The sequence below is a fragment of the Copadichromis virginalis genome, linkage group LG12 (assembly GCF_057382275.1).
Source record: "Copadichromis virginalis isolate Kocher_CV1m ecotype Utaka linkage group LG12, C_Virginalis_male_GT1.1, whole genome shotgun sequence".
Classification (NCBI taxonomy): domain Eukaryota; kingdom Metazoa; phylum Chordata; class Actinopteri; order Cichliformes; family Cichlidae; genus Copadichromis; species Copadichromis virginalis.
The window spans coordinates 5,960,517-5,984,963 of record NC_140629.1 but is presented as its reverse complement, the minus strand read 5'-3'; the positions used below and the strand labels follow the sequence as shown (position 1 = coordinate 5,984,963).

The 24,447-nt window shown below is 42.4% G+C and overlaps 1 protein-coding gene and 1 long non-coding RNA gene across 5 annotated transcripts in view; one reads left to right on the top strand and one right to left on the bottom strand.

Annotated features, from left to right (window-relative positions):
* The window catches only part of arvcfb (ARVCF delta catenin family member b), a 274,658-nt gene that overhangs the window by 22,478 nt on the left and 227,733 nt on the right, over positions 1 to 24,447 (bottom strand). The window lies entirely within an intron of this gene.
* Positions 13,513 to 13,946, top strand: LOC146696382 (uncharacterized). The gene is made up of 2 exons (XR_014923242.1): positions 13,513 to 13,572; positions 13,640 to 13,946. It is a non-coding gene; the product is annotated as an uncharacterized LOC146696382 (long non-coding RNA).

Genomic DNA, 24,447 nt, shown 5'->3' with positions numbered 1-24,447 from the left:
AAAAATAGAAAACAGCAAGAAAAAAGAAAGCATCTCTTATAACATACTGAAGTAATTTTCACATAACAGCTTTTTCCTGTTACTCTCATTGTAAAACAGCTCCGATTGAGCATCAGAGAAACATGAGGACGTGGAAGACAAAGTAAAAAAGTCCGGAGAAATAGCTCATAATGCTAGACTGACCACAGGATGACCTTCTCTTCCCGGATACATAAATCAGACCACCGCAGTGGGAAGCCTCAAGTCGTCGAGTCTCCACTCTTACACTCTTTAACCCTGCCAGTCCTCTTTATATTTATACCTCCTTATATAAGTACAAGCAGGCACATGGGAGAGTGCTACAGTGCTAATGAAGACTTCCGCAGGGCAGAGCCATAGCACGGCGACAGCTAAAACAGCACATCATTAAAAGTGGTACGCCACCAACATAATAATGGTCACGACTCTCTCGAGTTCATTAAAAACTAAAAGGTAAACGGTGGAGCCGTGTAAACAAAACAAGGAAATTGGCAGGCTATGCAGAGGCAATTCCAGTCGTACAGCGTTTGAAAATTTCGCTTTGTTGTTATTGTTGTTGCTTGGAGGAGCACCAGATGGATGGAGTTTACACACTGTGTCAGTTTTTCAAAACATGATTGATAGTAAGAATTAGACCGGCCGTCAATTAGAGGAGGCCTGCTTTAACCTCCTAGGACCTGGTGTCCACATATGTGGACATCACATTTTGGGTTATTTAGACCAAAATACTCAATTTTGCTCTACAAGGGCCTGATATCCTTTTACGAGGACATTATACTGCTACTGTTCTATTTAAATTTTAAATGAATATCCTCATATGTGGCTCTCATTTTTCTTAGAAACAGAAATAAGGTAAAAAAAAAAAAAATCTGGTTATTCTTTGTTTTTACATTCATCGGGTCCCAATCAGCCCAAATATCAAAGAGAAATTAAAAATGCATGGCGTGGAAGAGTTCTTAGGAGGTTAAAGGTGGTCAGTGGGCCCATGTTTCTGATCACACAGAGAAGCTGCTGTAGCAAAAATTTGATGGTCGTCACCTCCTTCCCCAATCTTCATCATATTACTGCAGGAGATCTGCTCGACTAAGATCAGACCTTTGATAGAGAGGTGTTGCTTGATGCTGCACAAGGTAGCAAAGTAACCATGCTGACATCTATCCAGTCCAAAGTAGGAGGAGCAACAATTAAGGTGTCTTAAATTGCTGGGCTCAACTGCGATGTCCTACAAACTAGAAATAATTACTACTTGGTAGGAATGGATGGCAGTATCTGTGGGGACTAATACAGTAGATGCTTCCTTTCCAGTGAAGGTGAAATATTACATGGACATGTAGTGAATGTTAGAGAAGTGGAAATCCCATTTGTATGCTCAAGATGCATCTTAATGTCAGGTGTGAATGTAATTAGGCACCAATATGAGATGCATGTAAATGCAGCGTATAAATCGCACAAAAGTACATGCAATCGACTGTTGTGGCAAACCACAGTGAAAATCAGCTCCTCCACGTAGGTCACACTGAAAACAAACACTCTTTTGCAAAATCAATTTGACCCATGTCTGGTTCAGCTGGTTCAAAATACACTAGTGTACTCATCCTATGCCAGAGGGAAAACATGTGATGTAGGATCACATTCCCTCCCAGCAGACCTGAAGCAGAGAGGGGCCAAAACAGAGCACGCTGATGGTCTGCCACGGCAGTTCACCCTCCAGTCACCCCTTCAGACTGACAGGGTCCAGGAGTCAAAGCATCATTTTCTCCTCTCATAGCCAGTTGGCTCCCGCTGCAGATTGGCATCTCTGCGGGCAGCCCCAGGGCAGCACACATTAGCATACCCACATGGTGGTTGGCCTTAGTTTGTTGGATGATGACAAAGAAAGCAGAAGGTGGCAACTGGCCCATCTTTTAGACAGCTACCCATCAGTTTTGGAGCAAAAAGATATACTGGCATGATGATGTGGATAAAGAGAAGGGGAGGGGGAGCTGGTGAAAGAGTGGACCACAGGAGAAAACATATAGCTAAAGGCACAAGGCAAATGTGTAGACCTCTTTGTCACTCCCTTCCTCTGGCTGCAGTGTGCCATTTCACTGCAGGGGGTTCTGTTCCACCAAGACCAAGAGTTGGGTCCATGAAAGCTTGTTTCCTACCATTTAGCACAAAAGCACTCTTTGCAGCAAGCTGTTTCTGCAGTGACAAGAGAGTATCCGGTCTTCCTGGTGCTGACAGGCCAGCAGAGTCCTGCTGCGGGCTTTTTGTCCAAAGAGGACACATCATCACCGGTACCGAAAACCTGCAGATGAACTGACACCAACTGTCCAGAATGTCCAAGTACTCTTTTAACGAAGGCCAGCAGAAACGCTCCATATCTCTGGTTTCAGCCACTGAACTTTGGACACAGACACAAAGCCGATAGACTTCTCACTACTGAGCCACAGTTGTATTAGGTTTTCTATGGCTTACTCAAGAATGTGCCTCGCAGCTATCTGGCCTCTCAGTGGATCGACAGCGGTAATGCAATGGCTGTTTGTTTCCAATGTCCCTCCTGCTAATGCAATAGTGTTTTAAGCCCTCAGGTGGAGGTGTTAGTTTATATTAGAGTTTCTGTCGGTTGGAGATGTTATTTCCCTTTAGATGAAAAACATATTGGTGAAACTTGTCACTTTCCAAGTTGCGCAGAGTATGAATCAGTCTTTCATAACAAGTTCCTGTTGAACAAATGGCTTTCAAAATTAGTATCGAACAATGTTTAGACACAGTTGTCAGAGACTACACAGAAACATGAGGTAGTTAGAGATACAACTAGGTTTGGATACTTGACGCCTTGTAAAAGTTTAAAGTTATGTACCTAGGTGCTTTTATTTGGAAATAATAACACAATGAGCTACATTACATTTTCTATTAATTATGACAAATGTGAATACATGGCTGTAACAAACCATTTCAAAGTCCAGAATTGAATGTAGGCTCTAATAGTAATATCAAAAGAATTGGGGTCTATATTAGAACTTTTCTGTAATTAGTGCCACATTACTGCTTAAACATTGAATCATTGTGTCATGTTCACATTAATGTTAGAAACTACAACAATGACCGCGCTGCAGACACATATAGCTCATGTCAAACTCCATTCTTAATATCTTAAATAGGGTTAATTAATGTGGTAGTCTTGCACAGAAGCCATACAAGTTTTATTTAGATGACTGATGTTTCAATTAAGTTCTTAAATTAGCCTTGTTTTTAGAAAAAAATTGATTGCGTTTTGAGAGCAGGTAATTTGTTAGTTTGGCACTGCTTTTTATGTTTTGGGTTTAAATTAGAGAACAGTAAGACTGCAGGGATATTTAATAGAGACGTACAGTAATACCTAGGGTTGGATGCAGAATCATATGACAGAAACTGACAATTCAGAGCAGTTACATTTCTTTCAAGGTTTTCTCATGTAAATAAATATGAGAACTGACTATTGTACTGTAACTGTACAGTATATACAAGACAGCAAATAATGAAAAAGCAGAATGGGTTCCCTTGAAACATGTCAGAGTTTGTCACTGCTGCTTTCAATTCCCAGCTAATGTTAACACATTTTTGGTGCCTGTCGTGCCGGTCAGCTCCGTCGCCCATAAAGATCTGCTGTGGAGTATGACAAGCCACCAGCTGCATCCCGCAGATGCATGTGTTGACTGTGCCATTACATTGGCTACAAATGGGGAAAAAATTGATACAGAGAAGTGTGCTGTTGAGCACGTTTGTTTTCTATCCCTGCGTCTCCTTCCTGTTTCTCTGCTTGCTTTCTTCCACCCTCTTTCAGTCTCCTCTCACCACCTGTCAAATCTGCGCCACAGACACAAAACGTAGCACACGAGCCAAAACTGCTTTAAGCTACTGATGCAGACAATATGTAGAAATGAAAAAGTACACGAAGATGGTACGAAAGTTGCCATGGAAACCACCTCTCCATCGCCACTAACAAATCGGCTCATTCAAGGTTCACTGGAGACAGTTGGGCCAGAAACGGCAAAACAAAAATGAACATGCTGCATTTCAGTGCGCATTGGAGCATAACGCAGCATTTAGGCGATGCATAATATTCTGAGGTAATGTGCTCAAGGCAGGAATTAGAAAGCCAAACTGGACACCATAGCTTGGAGTAGTTTGTAAATCGGGATCCTTCTCATACTTACCTAATTCCCATAATTCTACTGTATAGCTCTGTGTCACTACTGTATAGCTCTGTGTAAATAATCATTCTGTACATTCGATAATCTTTAATCCTACAACTGTTTACAACTTGCATAGTTCCCATTTCTGTATAGCTGTATATCCCAGATTCTGTAAAGTTATTTATTTCATATTCTGTATAGTTTTTCATATTTATATCCTGTTCATATCCTGTACATAGCTTGTACTCACTACAGCCTGTACATACTTATAGTTATAGAATATTCACAACATACTTCATACCGTGTACATTATAACATACCATAATAGACCCATTTCTGTAATATACTCACATATCTATATTATTGCTAATATATATTGTAATATATCTATATCACTAAAGCACTTCTGGATGGATGCAAACTGCATTTCGTTGCCCTGTACCTGTGCATGTGCAATGACAATAAAGTTGAATTCTATTCTATTCTATTCTAATTCCACAGCCACTGGCTAAAAATGCAAAAAAAATGTAATTAGTGGCTAAGCCCTGCACGCGCCTCGTGTAAGTTTATGTTTTGCAAAAATAGCGTCAGATGATCAAGTGTTTCAGAGTGGAGGGGCGTGTGTGTGCGCGCGTGTATTTCTGAGATTGGAGTGCGTATCAGCATCACCTTAAGTGCCTGCTTTCTTTACACAGTCAAGTCACGTCCTCACCCAGACACAAACGAAACCAAAAACTCAAGCAAGAGGCTGCCAGAGAGGAAGAGATGGAGGGAAAGAAATTGGTGAAGAGAGGAAGAAATAAAGGTAAAGAGAGCGAGGAGTCCAGGTCCCACAGAGAAAACGTGTGTGTATGTGTTTGCGTGCGAACGGCAACATTTCCCATTTCTTATTTGGCAGTTTAAGTTGCTCACCTGCGCCTGAAAGTCTGAAATATAAGCTTAAGTTGTCAGGGCGATGTCGTGCTTTCACCGCAAATTCCACCTTACAGTCAATTCCCGACGCACTACACCACTCTACATCTGACAGATATTTCACAAGGAAATTGCGTAGCAACAGAAGCTCAGGAGAAGCGAGGAGAGAAGGAAGAAAGGGGAAGAAGGGGAGAACAGTGGGAATGTGCAGAAGAGAGACTAAGTGGGGATTGGGCGGGTAGGAAAGGGAGCAAGGAGGAAAGAAAACAGATGCTTGGAGAAGGGAGAGGAATGGGGAAAAAGGCACAACAAAGCAGGTGAACAGGGACTGAGGAGGGAAGGAGTAATATAGTGGGTGAGGTAGAGGAAAGGACAAACGTATAAGGAGCAAAGAGGAGAAGGTTGGATCAAGCAAAAAATCGTGACTGAGTGGAGCTGAGCTATGAATGTTGCATGGTGAATGGGACAGCTGTCTGGAAAATAGTCCACAGAGATGCATGGATCGTTTCAGGGCATCAAGATGAGAAGGGGGGGGGGGGGGGGGGGGCATTTACAATCTACAATAAGAAAAACTGATGCACTGCAGCAATAGCTAAATGATGTGCTCTGCAGTTTGGGGTGGGGGTTTGGAGTTTGGGTGTCCAGCCTTCGGGAATAAGCCTAGATAATCCTGTCGACTGCTGGTGTGTGTGTGTGTGTGTGTGTGTTTGAGAAGAGTGTGGGGGGGTTAATAGAGATATGGCAGTGACTGGAACGAGGACTGAAGATAGAGGCCGAGAACTAAAGAAGATGGACTAAGGGGGGTGGGTGTGTGTGTGTGTGTGTGTGGGCTGTGAGGGCCTGAGCCCGCAGTCCAGATGAAGGAAAGTAATAAGGCTTAAACACACACACACACACACACACACACACACACACACTAGAGGTGCGGCTATCTTTGTTACTTGAAAGCTGCCGATAACAGCGGTTAATATTTGATGCCAATACATAGAGCATGCGGATCATTTTCATTCAACTTACAAACATTTGGTGCCTCTTCCAGCTCTATGTTTTTATTCTTGGACAATGGAGCAGAACTGCATGATTCACAGTTCAAAAAGACTCATTTGTGCAAAACCCTCAGCTCATTTTTAGAGCCTGACCAGTATAGGATTTTAAGACCAGCATCGACACCAGTGTTTGGTGATTTAATGAAATAAATTTAATGAGAACATGAAACATAAATATTTGTTATGTGTAGTTATAGCATGACAACACTTTTTAAAAATAATCATGTTTCACTGTCATTGTCTCTGGCTAATATTGGCTGATACTCATTTTTAGCTACCATTGCTTTCTAACTTCCCTCTGATTGGCTGCTTCTTAAAAACAAAAGACTGATGGAGCTGCTTTCCTCACGACCAGGGCCATGTGCCTGAGATGACCATGTAAAGCATATCTATTCTCAATGGCATCACGCAGAGCCAAGAGTAGAAAAACTGCTTCATTGTAGAGGAATCGCTTTACAATAGAGCAGAGTTTGTAATGCATGATGATGGCTGCGATGGTGTTTGGTGGTGGAGGGATTTCCACTATAGGTTAGTGTCAGCAGTCATCTCTCATTTAGCGCTCCTTTCAGCTTCACCCAAGCACAGATGATGCTGTGGTCAATTTTCTTAGCTAATATATTCTCTCCCGAAACACCCTGATAACACCACCTTTATTAGCGTTACAGGAAAAATGATTCTATGTTTCTTTACCTTCTTTTAAATGTGCAAGCATGCCCTTTTGTCTATGGTTAGATTAGTTTAGAATTATCTTTTTAGACTTTCTCAGCAAAGACATACTGTTTTGGGACATATTGTTTTAGATTGTTTTATCTCTCACAGCTTTCTCCCAGCTCTCTGCTGACGAGACTAGCGCCACATATGGAGTTGTTTATTTTATCTGTTTTGTATTTTCTTATCCTGTTCTCACTGTCTTTCCTATAAAAAGTGCCCAGCCTCTGTATACGTGTGAGTTGTTCTTAGCAGCTCACCCGTGTACACCTTTGATAAAGAAAGTAACTTTGTCTCATTGTGTCTTTATTTCTCCTGGGTTTTTTACAGAGTTTTCCCCCAACATTTCTTGGTCCTTCGACAGCCGGAGCGCCTCCATCGTGTCCCATCTCCGTGACCAGTCCACGTTGTTCGTCTGTCGACAGCTCACACACCAGGTGTGTGATAAAAGTCCAAGAGCGTTTAAATTCGGGTCTTGGCCAACGTCTTAGAAAGCGACCCACGGTGGTGGGACCCGATCGAGGTGGACCAGACCCGGCAACACTGACCAGGTAGATACAGACACACTGACACAATCTTGCGTAAAAGCGCATTTTGAATTCAGGGAATTTAAAATAGCGGAAGTAGCTCGTCGACTGGTAGCTCTGGGAGCTCGTCGACTGGTAGCGTAGCTCGTCGACTGGTAGCTCTGGGAGCTCGTCGACTGGTAGCTTTGGAGCTCTGGGTAGCTCCCCCAGCTGGGTCTAGACTGGGTCTAGGGAGTAAGTAGCTCTGGGAGCTCCCCTTATCATAAGGGTTCTGGTCGCGCGCGCGTCGAAGCTGTGAATGTGAATGTGTGTGTGTGTGTGTGTGTATTGTTTTAATTAATGGAGCAAGCTGAATTTTCACGGTCCAATAAGAGACTGAGCTGCTCCTACTGTGTTTTTCTTTTACTGCTGTTCACTGACGTGCTGGTGAGTTGAGAGAACGGTCGAGTTCCGTCTCGTAAAGTTCACACCGCTTTTGGAAATAGTCCGAAAGTAGAAGGGCGTGTGAGCAACCACTCTCGTCTCTAATACCAGCGAAGGTGATAGCAGCTGTATTGTGTATATATTACTTAAACAAAAATAAGTAAATACATAAATAAGATGGGTAATCAAGCAAGTGAAATTAAAACTCACTCCTGCTGACGAGCAGTGGTGAGAAAAGAAAAGTCCAGACGCCGGACAAAAACAGTGTCTGTAAACTGAGAGATTTAAGAAAACAAAATATAAACAGTCAGAAGAACAGAACTCAACTGCCAGTTTAGTAAAACCAGAAGACGAGACACTGTGCTGTTCCCACAATCCTTTTAGTAAACCATCACTCACTCCTGCAGCCGCATCTGCAGCAACACCCATATCAGGAAGAACATAATAATCCCTTATTAAGTGAAAACTAGAGATCACAGTAGTTTGAAGTAGTTTAAAAGGGTTGAAAACAGACCCCACTGAGTAGATATAAATATAAAAAGTACGAAATAAAGATGAACAAAGGGAAAGTTACAGTAGAAATTATCTTTAGAGTATTTGAAATTAATAATAGCAAGGATAACAACCTGTAAAGTGATATTAACAATGAAACACAGTTGGCATGATGACCATGCCCAGCATGTATAAAATGAATATAAAGCAAATAATTCACACGAAAATATTTTAATAACATCAATAAAGTATATTAAGGCTGTGTCACTGTTCAGCCAAGGACAGTGTGTGAAAAGGTAACTGTCTCCACCCTGGGAAAAGGATGATTCTGCAGGTCATCTGAAGCCCTTGATGGATACAAAATAAAATATAAATAATATATTATAATAGAACTGCCTGGTCCGCCATGCAACAGAGAGAACAAATGTGACCGCAGATTGGATGAATTCTAAATGATCTGTTTGCTGAATAAGATGATCCTAACTAACAAATTGGCTCAGTAGTAGTATAGTGGTACACACTAATAAAATATTATAATATGCTATTGCTGTTATATAAGACAAAGAGGATAATATTAACAATGACATAATATTAATATGAAGAGGCACCTTAATCGGTTATGATGTGAGGTGGATAATTGTTAAGCAGTAGTCTGCATCAAGCTTAAGGTTTGCTGAAACTCAGTGTAATGACATGTGAGATGAAGACAATACGGAGAATAACTAAACTAATGAAGTGCATAGAGGCACTTGACCAGCTTGAAACTTATCATTCTAGAATGACACATTGCTGAGATATAGAGCACACCTATAATAACAACCAATAAGCAAAACCCTGTAGACAACAGCTAAAACTACAGGATTGAGAAGCTGAATTAAATATGTAGACACTGCTAAGCTGATGAGCATGTTCCACATTTTCTTTTCTTTTTATTCATTTGTTTCTTTTAGAGCAGAAGCTGCTGTAACACACCCAAAGAAAGACTATAGGTCTGACCAACCGTCTCAGTCATGGGCAAAAAGATGACAGTCAATAAAATTCTAAAAGATAATTTATTGACGAAAAATATATCAAGAGATAAAAGATAAAACAGTCCAGTGTCCCACTTAAGAATTGTATAAAAACACACAGTCCCAAGGCCAGAGCCAGCTATGCCACACGGCCAAGTTGCACTCCACATGTTGCCTTTAACAGGGTTAGAAGTTGTCCTTGGAGACCCACCACCCTGCAAGCATATAGTCAGTGGTCACTCAAGCCTCTGCAACCCAGCTGCCTTTAGGCTGTGGCATATAATAGGCCCTGGACTGCACAGAGAGACAAAACGACACACTTAATATAAAATTCATAGCGCAAAACCCATCCATCCCAATCATATCTGATTTCATCACATTACATACCTGCACAGAGAGACAAAACAAAACAGCAGTGTTTGTAGTGTGGGCTATAAGTAGACCAGTGTATCAGTGCAATCAAGTACACCTGCCTCTAATTAGTCCAACCTCATTCCAGCCATTGGCTCACCAAAAATGTGACACACACAAAACCACTCCCAACCCAGTGCAACTTCACACAATAATATGGAGCTGAATTAACACAGGCACATTAGTCTACCATGTTACAAGCTGCATGCTATTAAAAGCCAACATATGCAGACTTCTGCCTTGTTCGGATGGCAGCATTTTTTTTTTCTTTTTCTTTTGTGTCCTGACACGTTTATGTTTTTTGTTTTTGTTTGATTATTTTGTTGGTTTTGGAAACGAATTTAAACAAACTTGTGACAATACTTGAGAATCACAGTGACACATAGTGATTAGGCATATGATTGAAAAATGCCTAGGTTTAGAGCTGTGAGCTATGAGCTGTGAGGAATGCAAAGTTAAATATATATATATTTGTATAAATGGGAAACAACCCTAACTTGAAAGTTTGAAATGTGTGAGATCCATGAATTGTTTGAAGAACTAGAAATTACCTAAAAATGCCTTAAGTGAAAATGTAGAGTTGCATCTATTCTCCCAAACAAAAAAAAAAAAAAAAAAAAAAAAAAAAGGAGAAGAAGCATTCTGTAACTTAAAAATAAGGCTGATGTGTTGACAACAGACTAAAACACTAATCCGCAGGTGGCTATCAGGAACAGAGAGGCGAGCAAAGTCACAAACACCAAGGCTGCAGACAGCCACGCAGAAACAGCAGATAACATAGAGACAACGCCTGCTAGAACCGTGGAGAGGAAAGTCACTTCCCACGAGATTGTAGGAGTAGGCCACAGAGAAATAATCCAAAACAGTTTTGAGGCAGCCACTTAAACTTACAGTTTTCAAAGGACAAATTAGTTGTAAAGTCAGCTGCAGGCCACACAACTGTACAACAATTAACTGCCCCTTTAGAACTAGTACATACAGCAAGTGGCCGCAGGTGCTTTATTAAATGCATATGACCCGTCGTGTCCAGTAACTTTGCTAGGTAGAGACGCTCTGACAAAACTTAAGATAGCAGTCATGCCATTCTTTTCTGGTATTAGCATTTGACCTTACAGCACAGGCCGAAATTGTGTAGGTTACGCAGTAACCACAGATAGTAAAATAATAGAAGCAAAACCATTTTCTTCTTCATGTTCTGCACAGAGCGCTGAGCTGATAGCTGTGATACGCGAAAGCTAAATACACAAAGACAAACTAATAAACATACATACAGACAGCCAGTATGTTTTCTCTGCTGTGCATCATTTTGCAAAAAATTTGGCATAACAGAGGAATGATTACACCAACTGGAAAACCGGTTCACCATGCCAACCTCTTACAACGCCTACTGACTCTTTCATTACTACAGGCAACAATTTTGCTGACAGAGCAGCAAAACAGGCGGCACAAACGGCAAACATCGCATTGATGGCAGTAAACACACATCAGATTCCACTGGATGTGTTGCAAAATGAACAAAAAGCAGCAAGCACAGCAGAGCAGGCAAAATGGCTAAAACACGGTGCAGTTCTGACAAACGACTTAATGATGTGTTATGGCAAGCCAGTGTTGCCAAAAATTCCTCCACAAAATGGCGGCATTAGTGACTCATGGCTGTACGCATTTGTCATCGGGGGGGAATGCCCTGTATTGTCAACTCTCATTTCTACACTATAAATTTTGAATCTTCAGCAAAACAATTTGACAGAACGTGCATGACGTGTCAAAAATATAATGCTCAAGGTAATCTGCGACCAAAAAGAGGCCGTTTTCCCACTCCACCTTATCCTTTTCACACAATTCATATGGATTTTATTGAGCTAAGCGAATGCCAAGGGTAAAAATACGCCCTAGTGGTAATAGACGTGTTCTCAAAATGGCCGGAAATCTATCCAGTGAAAAAGGCAGATGCAATTTCAGTAGCAAAGTGCCTGTGCAATCACTTCATACCCACATATGGCATCCCAGCTTTGATACGATCAGACAACGGCACTCATTTTGTAAATGATGTCATCACTAAGGTCTCTGAAGCACTCGGTTTCAGCATAAAACACCACTGTGCTTATCACCCTCAGAGCGCAGGCCTTGTAGAGAGAACTAACGGCACTATAAAACAAAGGCTCAGGAAATGCATGGCAGAAACAGGAAGGCCGTGGCCTGAATGTTTGGGTTTAGTGAAAATGTGGATGCGCTTAACGCAAGGCTCCCATAAACTAACTCCATTTGAAATCATTCATGGCAGGCCGTTCCCACTGCCGATCACCAGTCAACCAATAGACAAAGCAATCAGAGAAAACACATTAGCAGAATGGATGTCTAAGCTATTGGAAAACAAAGAGATCATTGTACATAATCAACAACCTGATGATGTTTCTCCAGTGTCTTGCAGACTAAAGCCCGGTGACTGGGTTCTGATCAAGGTGCTCCAAAGGAAAAACTGGAGCACACCCAGGTGGGAGGGGCTATACCAAGTCCTCCTCACTACACCGACCGCTTGCAAAATTGCGGAACGACCATCCTGGATCCATCAGAGTCACTGCAGGCGAGTAAGTGAAGCCATCTAAACACAGCTGACAGCAGGCTTGCCCACTTGTTGTGATCTCGCCCGGTGGAGGGGTCAGCTTTCCTGGCCGGGGGGTCTACTCGCGACAGGAGGGTGTGTCCCGTCGTCATGAGGTGGTGGCTCTTAATAACTGCAGTGGCCCTGACCATGGCTGGGCTCCTCATCTTTGCTTCCGTGAGGGACAACAAGTCACGCAATATGAAGAAAAGGCAGACACTGTATGACAAAGGACAGTACACCAAGTTTCCCCATGGCTACGCCACTAACTTTTGGTGGCAGTTTATGAACACTACAGCTCACTGGAATAATAAAACTGACTGCTATGCATGTACCCATATGCCCCTATCCTCGCAGACGTCTGGCCTGTGGCCGTACAGCATACCTGAAGATCGCAGTTGGTGTCTGTTGGGCCTGGCAACACATCCAGGCTACGGTACTCTTTGGTCCAAGGCCAACTACAGCATCCCAGCAAAAGCAACCTGGAGGCCATCATCACCCACAAATGTGAACTGTTCCGGACAGACCTACCTACTGACCTGGCCCCAAGTCTCAGACCCACTGCCTGATGTAATTCTACTGAACAAGCTGAACGCAGCGCAACTGCCAGTATGTGTGATGAACAATGGATCGCGGGCAGTGGGGGAGCTGCCTACTCACCTATCTACCGGATGATACTACAAACAAAGACTCAGTACCAGACAGGATGTGCACGGACGGCACCAAGCAGTAAAGGAACCAGAGTTTCGCATCTGAGGAGGAGTGAAATTCTTACAGAGCTTGATCCCCGGCATTGGAGCTGCCGAGGTGCGGGATCATGTGGAGATCAACCGATATGCTCTGCTACGACGCATCAACTTTGACAAAGACCCTGGGACCGGCTTTAGCAGGAGAACAGAAGGCCATCAGAACGATGGTGCTGCAGAACAGACTGACTCTAGACCTGCTAACAACATCACAAGGAGGAGTTTGTAAGCGGAGACATTTATGAAGCTTTGCAGAATTTGACCATTCTGCAGAAATATGTCACTGACCACACATCTGGAGCAGCTACACCGCCATGTCTAAGAGTAATGATTTCAAAGATGATAACAACTACAATGACTGCTTATGTTGCCGTGCCTCAAGAAGAACAGCATCCCGTTGCAATTCTGTTAGAGGAGAACTTGTAATAACTGCTAATGAATGACGTGGTGATTAAAAATAACTTGTCAAGTGATCATGCACTGATTAACACATTAGTAGTTTATGCAGGTACAATATAAGGTTTTCATCATTTTAAACATAAGGTTTTCATCCTTTTATTTTTTGTAGTTTTCGTTTTAAATATAAGGTTTTTATCCTTTATTTTTTGTAGTTTAGTTTTATTATTTTTTCTTGTTTATTCCACTTGTTATTTCATTTACTATGATTTTCATTTACTATGATTTTCTTTGTTCTTTTTATTATTTTATTTTGTTTTATTCTTTAGACCAAATGATTTCCATTTCTGCTATGCTGACATTTTGAAAATTAAAAAATTGCTTAAGATACTTAATAAATAACCTTCACAGACAATTGTTGTATACATTTAAAATAAGTTAAAACAGGAGGGAATGTTACAGGAAAAATGATTCTATGTTTCTTTACCTTCTTTTAAATGTGCAAGCATGCCCTTTTGTCTATGGTTAGATTAGTTTAGAATGATCTTTTTAGACTTTCTCAGCAAAGACATACTGTTTTGGGACATATTGTTTTAGATTGTTTTATCTCTCACAGCTTTCTCCCAGCTCTCTGCTGACGAGACTAGCGCCACATATGGAGTTGTTTATTTTATCTGTTTTGTATTTTCTTATCCTGTTCTCACTGTCTTTCCTATAAAAAGTGCCCAGCCTCTGTACACGTGTGAGTTGTTCTTAGCAGCTCACCCGTGTACACGTTTGATAAAGAAAGTAACTTTGTCTCATTGTGTCTTTATTTCTCCTGGGTTTTTTACAGAGTTTTCCCCCAACAATTAGTTAACATCACCTTATGCTCAAGTGTGAGGTGCATTGTCCTTTGCAAGTGCATGCGTATCTTCGTGTGTGTGTGTGTGTGTGTGTGTGAGAATCAGAGAAAGATGGAGGGAGAGTTTGACAGTATATTTGTGTGTGTCAATAAGCAGTGCTGCTGTTTTTTCTCCCCTTTTTGGACAGCTGTATGAATTAGGATTTGCGTGTGCTTATAAGAGTCAAATGAAAGGCACTGAGGATGAGATAATTTACTCTCGTCGGCTTAAACGAGCCCATCACCAAATCACACGCGCATTAAAATCCAAAATGCTCCTGATTATAGACCAGTCAAACACACTGACTATGAATGCTAAGAAACCAAAAAGATTTTCAAGTTGCCCTCTACGCGCTCAGTCTTCTCGCTTTATACAGAAACCTTTCCCTTATACTACCCTTTCTTCTTCTCTTCTCTTTTACGGCTGTTATGTAGGCCCAGGAACATTGTTAAAGCTCTGAGACCTTGACCCGTTCTATTCTTCGGTTTACTTGTTCGAAAGGAGAATACAAATCTTTATGCCGTGTTTGATGAAAGCGTCATTTAAATGCCACAATGTAATCTGAGACATAGAGCCGTCCTGACGCACGGCATAAGCCAGACTGCAAGTAAAACCTCATTGGAGGGACAGTTTGATTGGACGCCTGCCAGTGCCCATGACCCTCTCATTCAATTGTACACGAAGACAGCAGTCCTTAGGGTGCATTTAGGCGCTCCTGTTTACAACAATCTGGATTGTTTACGGCCGATATTTAACAGGTAACAGGACAGTGGCAAATTCTGAAGGGAGGCGCTTTTTTCTCTTCGCTAAGCCTCTGTTGTAGCTCCAGCGAAGCCAGTCAGTACGCCATTAATCTGCTTTTAATTAGATTAAAGCGTCTCTCACAGAAACAGGAAGCAGCACTCTTGTGTCTCGAACAGGGCCAAACAAAGGCTCCAATTGGCAACTAAATCTCACAGTGCTTCCTCCTACTTTCCTGGAACCATTCTTGTCTCATAATTATCACTTTACTCCAACTGCTCAGGTTTGGGGAGATGTGGGAGGAGAATGACATGGTTAATCATCTGAAGAGCCTGATGTTGCCGGCTACTGTGAATTCCTGACACTTTTTTGGAGTTTCACAGAGCACAGTAGGAGGAGACAGAGGGCACTGAGGGTTTTTGAATAGGAAACAAAGTTAGAGCTGTTATGTTAATGCACTGCTAGTGGAGAAGTGCTGGGAATTAGAGATGCCCCACTGTCCTCTGCCAAACGCAGGTGGATAAATGCTGCCATGCATGAACACACACAAAACACATAATAATCTTCAAGGACTTCACTCCACTAATGATGTGTAGCACAGTCACTCTCTATGAGCTCTCCTAGGAATAGCATTATTATGCAAACCTCTTTGTATTTCCAACAAAACACACGGTGGTCCCACTTACATAAACCTCTTGCTCCCCTCATTTGTTTTTCACTCCGTGCCTTATTATCAGTCCTTTTCATCACTGAGTAGTTGAAGCGGGAGTCGCAGTAGCCAAAATGTCAGCTCGGAGCCGCTGGCTATTCTTATAATTAGTCCTTTTTCCTGTGTGTTTTATTAGCAGCAACAAAGGCAAAACTGGAAGACAGGGAGTGTCAAGTTAGCTGTAGGTGGCTGAGTGTGCTCAGCGGATGACACTCCAAACAGCTGGTGTGGCAGATAGGGAATCAGATTTAATCTCAGCAAGGTGGGAAGTGGGCGTGTGGAAAAAACATTAGCATCTGGGTAAGCTTTTATAATATTTCTTTTTTAATATGTTGGTATACAAGCAAATTATGGTACTACAATGGTAATTTCACTATAAATTTAACTCTCAAACACCACAAACCTTTGGCTGATATGCTCCTCCACCATCACCCATCATGGCATTACAATATACCAGGTCATTTACAGATCCAGACAGTAGTTTTCAATGGTATTAAATGCTTTCTCATTAACTGATATTAGGGCTGGGCGATATGACCCAAAATTCATATCTCGATATTTTTTAGCCGGATGGCGATATAAGATATATATCTCGATATTTTTTTTTTAAAGCCATAAAGTAAGAACAAAAAGAGAGTTCTTAGTCAAAGCTGTGTCCCAGATGTCACACAGGCACTTTTATTAACATAGAGCAGATGTACATAAAATTTACTCAAAAATAAATTATGAGCATTTATTAAATAATAATGCTCCATAAATAAAAGAAAACAATGTTGTTTTTGTGCATAACAAAAAGCTCACAATTGTGCAGTCAAAATGTAAACTAAAAGACGCTGAGCACAATAACAAAGACAGATTTCACAGCTGCTCTGTTCCCAACTTGTACTGCGTGACTGACAGCCTGGAGTTTGAAATCCACTTCACAACCACGTCTCTTAACAGGTGCCATTTATGGTCCTTATACACAGTAGGGTAATATTACGTTGAAGCACAGTACGTATCACTCCGCGAGGCTCAGCCGTAATGCTCCGACAATCCATCAAGCGGTGCAGCTCCGTAGCTTACCAAAGTCGTACTAAAACATTTTTTGACAGATTGCTGAGTGCTGTGTACCACATAAAATCTGTTCGCGGCCATCAAGCACAACCAGAATTCATACATAAGGCGCGCTGTCAACTTTTGAGAAAATGAAAGGATTCATTAGCGTGGTTAGCTCGTTAGCGTGGTTAGCTAGCTAACACATTGACGCCGTCCAGCCCCATGCACGGGGCGATGCGCAGTAACTCGTTAAAGGAGATTTGCCGTGTCCATCTTGTTGCTTCCTGCAGGTGAAGCGATGGGGGAGGAGGGGGAGTTGTGTTCAGTGAAGGAGAGGCGAGGCCGAGTAGCGTAAAGACGAAAGTGGACAAAAGAGAGGCAAACTTGCGGCTCCACAAGTATAATTATAATGTAACATAGACTATATCGATATAAAGGATATTGTCAGATCTTATATCTCGTATAAAAATATATCGATATTTTTTAAAAACTCGATATATCGCCCAGCTCTAACTGATATAGTACTCATAAATATTGTATTTAGGCAATGTATTATAGCATAGCTCACACCAGTAGAGGGCAGTCTCTACTGGTGGAAAAAGCAGCTGAGCTCAGTGAGCTGTGAAAGATGGTGACAAAACAAAGGAACAAAAGCAACTTCTAAATTAAAGCTGCAAGCAGCGTTATGAGGGCCCTCGCACCCCGGCGTGTCGAGCCACACCCAACACCTAAAACCAGCACGTCCGATCTGATGTCACATTGATGGAATTCATGCATTTAACCAACAGCTAACATTTCATCTCATTCAATCATCATTATAGTCGTCCCACTAGGTGGCGCTCTAACCATTAATGACAAATGGCATAACAAACATTTCCGAGCTTGAGTCTCATCATGCCTGCGACCTTTGGGAGAGATTGGACATTGTGTTTTTGAGTGACAGCAGATTACTGCTTTTTGGCGAGTGATTCAAACTCCACGTGGCGCCATGACCATCCCGTTTCCCTGAACGTAAAAAGCTTCGCAATTTAACATCACAAAGGTCTTTAGATTCCACACACTGGAGAATGGTTCAATATGATGAAATCCCTTGGAGGAGTTCGTCAAAGTATGAAGCCTGAAAAGAGGGGAAAATGTCGCCAAAATTGCACATTAATTTTAAAATGGCTGACTTCCTGTTGGATTTGGGATATTGCTCCAAGAGACTTTTTTGTACATCTTGATATTTTCCATAAGCTTACCAGGTTTCAGACTCATAGATGAAACACAGAGCTGGGGCTGTTGTTTTGAAATTTTGTAGGGGGCGCTGTGGAGCAATTTCGCGCTATTCAATGAAAACGATCACATGACAACAAAGCCTACATCCATTTGGAGGTGTGTGCCAAATTTCAAGCCTCTATAAACTTTCCAAGCCCCTCAAAAGCCACTTCATCTTTCATGGTGAACAGCGTTGCTACCAGGGTGCACCGTTCAGTATAAAGTCACAATTTTCGCACTGCAGCATCATGAAGGACTGACGGTGACATTCACCGCTTTTGAGGTATCCACAATGAACCTGTGAAAATCAGTACAACAAAGTGTAAGACATGACATTTCCTGTTGCCACTAGGTGGCGCTCTTCATATTCCTGACAATGGGCACATCAATTTGTTCAGGGCGGGTCTGATATCATGCCTGTAAAGTCTGGTACTAATCAGACTGGATTTCATGGAGTTATACTAATTTGTTTCTTCATGGCGAGATATCAAAGTTCGCCATGCTGCTGAGGTCACACCCTTTCGTGAAAAGTCACAGTTTTCACTGTACCCCAAGACCAACTCCTTACGCCTTTCCTGGAGAAATTTGAGGCTGCAGATGTCACCCATCACAATACTGTACCCCAAAGTGTAAAACATGACATTTCCTGTTCCCACTAGGTGGCGCTGTCGCTGACGTCAAATATGGCAGTTGAAATATGTTCAGGGCTGGAGCCTTATCATATGTGTGCTCTTTGGTCCAGATCGGACAATGTATGACAGAATGAGAGGCAATAAGATTTTCATGGCGAGTCATCGAAATTCGCCGTGGCGCCACGGCCTCATGGTATTGTGAAAACTCAAAAGCTCCGCAATTTAACATGGCACAAGGGTGTAGTTGGCACTGACCAAATATGAAGCTTATACGACCAATTTCCAAGGAGGAGTTCGTTAAAGTTCGAGGCATGGAAACGACAAAATTAGAGCCAAAATGTCACCTTCACTTCTAAATTGCGGACTTCCTGTTGGGTTTGCATCAATGGGCCCACTGACTTTTTTGTTCGGCTCGTCATGATACACATGTGTGCCAAATTTCATACATGTAGCTCAAACTATGTGGTCGTAGGGCTGCATTTAACAAGGCATAGGTGGCGCTCTAGAGCCATTTCCCAGTGCTCATAAGTAAAACCATTAAAATACAAAATTTTTCACCAGACCTGGCATGTCTGCAAAATTTCATGAGTTTTTGAGCATGTTTAGGCCCTCAAAAAGGCCCTTGTTTGGGGTGAATAATAATAATAATTAAAGCTGCAAGCAGCGTTATGAGGGCCCTCGCACCCCCGGCACGTCGAGCCACTGCCAACACCTCAAACCGGCACGTCCGATGTGATGTCACATTGATGGATTTCATGCTTTTAATCACCAGCTAACATTTCATCTTATTCAACCAGGATTATAGTCATGCCACTAGGTGGCGCTCTAACCATTATTGACAAATAGCATAACAAACATTTCCAAGCTCGAGTCTCATCACACCTGCGACCTTTGGGAGAGATTGGACATTGTGTTTTTTAGTGACAACAGATTACTGCTTTTTGCGAGTGATTGAAACTCTACGTGCCGCCATGACCACCCCGTTTCCCTGAACGGAAAAAGCTTCGCAATTTAACATCACAAAGGTCTTTAGATTCTACACACTGAAGAATGCTTCAATATGATGAAATCCCTTGGAGGAGTTCGTCAAAGTATGAGGCCTGAAAAGGGGGGAAAATGTCATCAAAATTACACATTAATTTTAAAATGGCTGACTTCCTGTTGTATTTGGGATATTGCTCCAAGAGACTTTTTTGTACATCTTGATATCTTACACAAGCTTACCAAGTGTCAGACTCATAGATGAAACACAGACCAGGGGCTGATGTTTTGAAATATTGTAGGGGGCGCTGTGGAGCCATTTTGCGCTATTCAAGGAAAATGGTTACATAACAACAATGCCTTCATCCATTTGGAGGTGTGTGCCAAATTTCAAGCCTCTATAAACTTTCCAAGCCCCTCAAAAGCCACTTCATCTTTCATGATGAACCGCGTTGCCACCAGGGTGCGCCGTTCAGTTTAAAGTCACAATTTTTGCACTGAAGCATCACGAGGGACTGATGGTGATATTCACCGCTTTTGAGGTGGCCACGATCAACCTGTGAAAATCAGTACAACAAAGTTAAAGCCATGACATTTCCTGTTGCCACTAGGTGGCGCTGTCCGTATTTCCGACAATGGGCATATCAATCTGTTCAGGGCGGGTCTGACATCATGCCTGTAAAGTCTGGTACTGATCAGACTGGATTTCATTGAGTTATACTAATTTGTTTCTTCATGGCGTGACATCAAAGTTCGCCATGCTGCTGGGGTCACACCCTTTCGTGAAAAGTCACAGTTTTCACTGTAACCCAAGACCAACTCCTTAAGGCTTTCCTGGAGAAATTTGAGGCTGCAGATGTCACCCATCACAATACTGTACCCCAAAGTGTAAAACATGACATTTCCTGTTCCCACTAGGTGGCGCTGTCCTTGATGTCAAATATGGCAGTTGAAATATGTTCAGGGGTGGAGCCTTATCACATGTGTGCTCTTTGGTCCAGATCGGAACATGTATGACAAAATGAGAGGCAATAGGATTTTCATGGCGAGTCATCGAAATTCGCCATGGCGCCACGGCCTCATAGTATTGTGAAAACTCAAAAGCTCCGCAATTTAACATGCCACAAGGGTGTAGTTGACACTGTCCAAATTTGAAGTTTGTAGGACCAAATCCCAAGGAGGAGTTCGTTAAAGTTCGAGGCATGGAAATGGCAAAATTAGAGCCAAAATGTCACCTTCTCTTCCAAATGGCGGACTTCCTGTTGGGTTTGCGTCAATGGGCCCACTGACTTTTTTGTTCGTCTTGGAATGATACACATGTGTGCCAAATTTCATACATGTAGCTCAAACCATGTGGTCGTAGGGCTGCATTTAACAAGGCATAGGTGGCGCTCTAGAGCCATTTCCCAGTGCTCATAAGTAAAACCATTAAAATACAAAATTTTTCACCAGACCTGGCATGTGTGCAAAATTTCATGAGTTTTTGAGCATGTTTAGGCCCTCAAAAAGGCCCTTGTTTGGGGTGAATAATAATAATAATAATAATAATAAGAAACGGAGCAGATACAATAGGGCCTTCGCACTCTCAGTGCTCGGGCCCTAATTAAAGCTGCAAGCAGCGTTATGAGGGCCCTCGCACCCCCGGCGTGTCGAGCCATGCCCAACACCTGAAACCAGCACCTCCGATCTGATGTCACATTGATGGAATTCATGCATTTAACCACCAGTTAACATTTCATTTGGTTCAACCATGAGTATAGTCGTCCCACTAGGTGGCGCTCTAACCATTATAGACAAAGGGAATAACAAACATTTCCGAGCTCGAGTCTCATCACGCCTGCGACCTTTGGGAGAGATTGGACATTGTGTCTTTGAGTGACAGCATATTACTGCTTTTTGCGAGTGATTGAAACTCCACGTGCCGCCATGACCACCCCGTTTCCTTGAACGTAAAAAGCTTCGCAATTTAACATCACAAAGGTCTTTAGATTCCACACACAGGAGATCGCATCAATATGATGAAATCCCTTGGAGGAGTTCGTCAAAGTGTGAAGCCTGAAAAGAGGGGAAAATGTTGCCAAAATTGCACATTAATTTTAAAATGGCTGACTTCCTGTTGGATTTGGGATATTGCTCCAAGAGACTTTTTTGTACATCTTGATATCTCCTATAAGCTTACCAGGTTTCAGACTCATACATAAAACACAGAGCTGGGGCTGTGGTTTTGAAATTTTGTAGGGGGCGCTGTGGAGCCATTTCGCGCTATTCAATGAAAATGATCACATGACAACAAAGCTTTCATCCATTTGGAGGTGTGTGCTAAATTTAAAGCCTCTATATACTTTCCAAGCCCCTCAAAAGCCACTTCATCTTTCATGGTGGACCGCGTTGCCACCAGGGTGCGCCGTTCAGTTTAAAGTCACAATTTTTGCACTGAAGCATCACGAGGGACTGATGTTGATATTCACCGCTTTTGAGGTGGCCACGATGAACCTGTGAAAATCAGTACAACAAAATTAAAGCCATGACATTTCCTGTTGCCACTAGGTGGCGCTGTACGTATTCCCGACAATGGGCACATCAATCTGTTCAGGGCGGGTCTGACATCATGCCTGTAAAGTCTGGTACTGAACAGACTGGATTTCATTGAGTTATACTAATTTGTTTCTTCATGGCGTGACATCAAAGTTCGCCATGCTGCTGGGGTCACACCCTTTTGCGAAAAGTCACAGTTTTCACTGTACCCCAAGACCAACTCCTTAAGGCTTTCCTGGAGAAATTTGAGGCTGCAGGTGTCACCCATCACTATACTGTACCCCAAAGTGTAAAACATGACATTTCCTGTTCCCACTAGGTGGCGCTGTCCCTGGTGTCAAATATGGCAGTTGAAATATGTTCAGGGGTGGAGCCTTATCATATGTGTTCACTTTGGTCAAGGTCAGAAAATGTATGACAAAATGAGAGGCAATAAGATTTTCATGGCGAGTCATCGAAATTCGCCATGGCGCCACGGCCTCATAGTATTGTGAAAACTCAAAAGCTCCGCAATTTAACATGGCACAAGGGTGTAGTTGACACTGACCAAATATGAAGGTTATGAAATCAAACCCCAAGGAGGAGTTCGCAAAAGTTCGAGGCATGGAAATGGCAAAATTAGAGCCAAAATGTCACCTTCTCTTCCAAATGGCGGACTTCCTGTTGGGTTTGCGTCAATGGGCCCACAGACTTTTTTGTTCGTCTTGGCATGATACACATGTGTGCCAAATTTCATACATGTAGCTCAAACGATGTGGTCGTAGGGATGCATTTAACAAGGCATAGGTGGCGCTCTAGAGCCATTTCCCAGTGCTCATATGTAAAACCATTAAAATACAAAATTTTTCACCAGACCTGGCATGTGTGCAAAATTTCATGAGTTTTTGAGCATGTTTAGGCCCTCAAAAAGGCCCTTGTTTCGCCTGAATAATAATAATAATAATAATAATAATTAAAGCTGCAAGCAGCGTTATGAGGGCCCTCGCACCCCCGGCACGTCGAGCCACTGCCAACACCTCAAACCGGCACGTCCGATGTGATGTCACATTGATGGATTTCATGCTTTTAATCACCAGCTAACATTTCATCTTATTCAACCAGGATTATAGTCATGCCACTAGGTGGCGCTCTAACCATTATTGACAAATAGCATAACAAACATTTCCAAGCTCGAGTCTCATCACACCTGCGACCTTTGGGAGAGATTGGACATTGTGTTTTTTAGTGACAGCAGATTACTGCTTTTTGCGAGTGATTGAAACTCTACGTGCCGCCATGACCACCCCGTTTCCCTGAACGGAAAAAGCTTCGCAATTTAACATCACAAAGGTCTTTAGATTCTACACACTGAAGAATGCTTCAATATGATGAAATCCCTTGGAGGAGTTCGTCAAAGTATGAGGCCTGAAAAGGGGGGAAAATGTCATCAAAATTACACATTAATTTTAAAATGGCTGACTTCCTGTTGGATTTGGGATATTGCTCCAAGAGACTTTTTTGTACATCTTGATATCTTACACAAGCTTACCAAGTGTCAGACTCATAGATGAAACACAGAGCAGGGGCTGATGTTTTGAAATATTGTAGGGGGCGCTGTGGAGCCATTTTGCGCTATTCAAGGAAAATGGTTACATAACAACAATGCCTTCATCCATTTGGAGGTGTGTGCCAAATTTCAAGCCTCTATAAACTTTCCAAGCCCCTCAAAAGCCACTTCATCTTTCATGGTGAACCGCGTTGCCACCAGGGTGCGCCGTTCAGTTTAAAGTCACAATTTTTGCACTGAAGCATCACGAGGGACTGATGGTGATATTCACCGCTTTTGAGGTGGCCACGATCAACCTGTGAAAATCAGTACAACAAAGTTAAAGCCATGACATTTCCTGTTGCCACTAGGTGGCGCTGTCCGTATTTCCGACAATGGGCATATCAATCTGTTCAGGGCGGGTCTGACATCATGCCTGTAAAGTCTGGTACTGATCAGACTGGATTTCATTGAGTTATACTAATTTGTTTCTTCATGGCGTGACATCAAAGTTCGCCATGCTGCTGGGGTCACACCCTTTTGCGAAAAGTCACAGTTTTCACTGTAACCCAAGACCAACTCCTTAAGGCTTTCCTGGAGAAATTTGAGGCTGCAGGTGTCACCCATCACTATACTGTACCCCAAAGTGTAAAACATGACATTTCCTGTTCCCACTAGGTGGCGCTGTCCCTGGTAT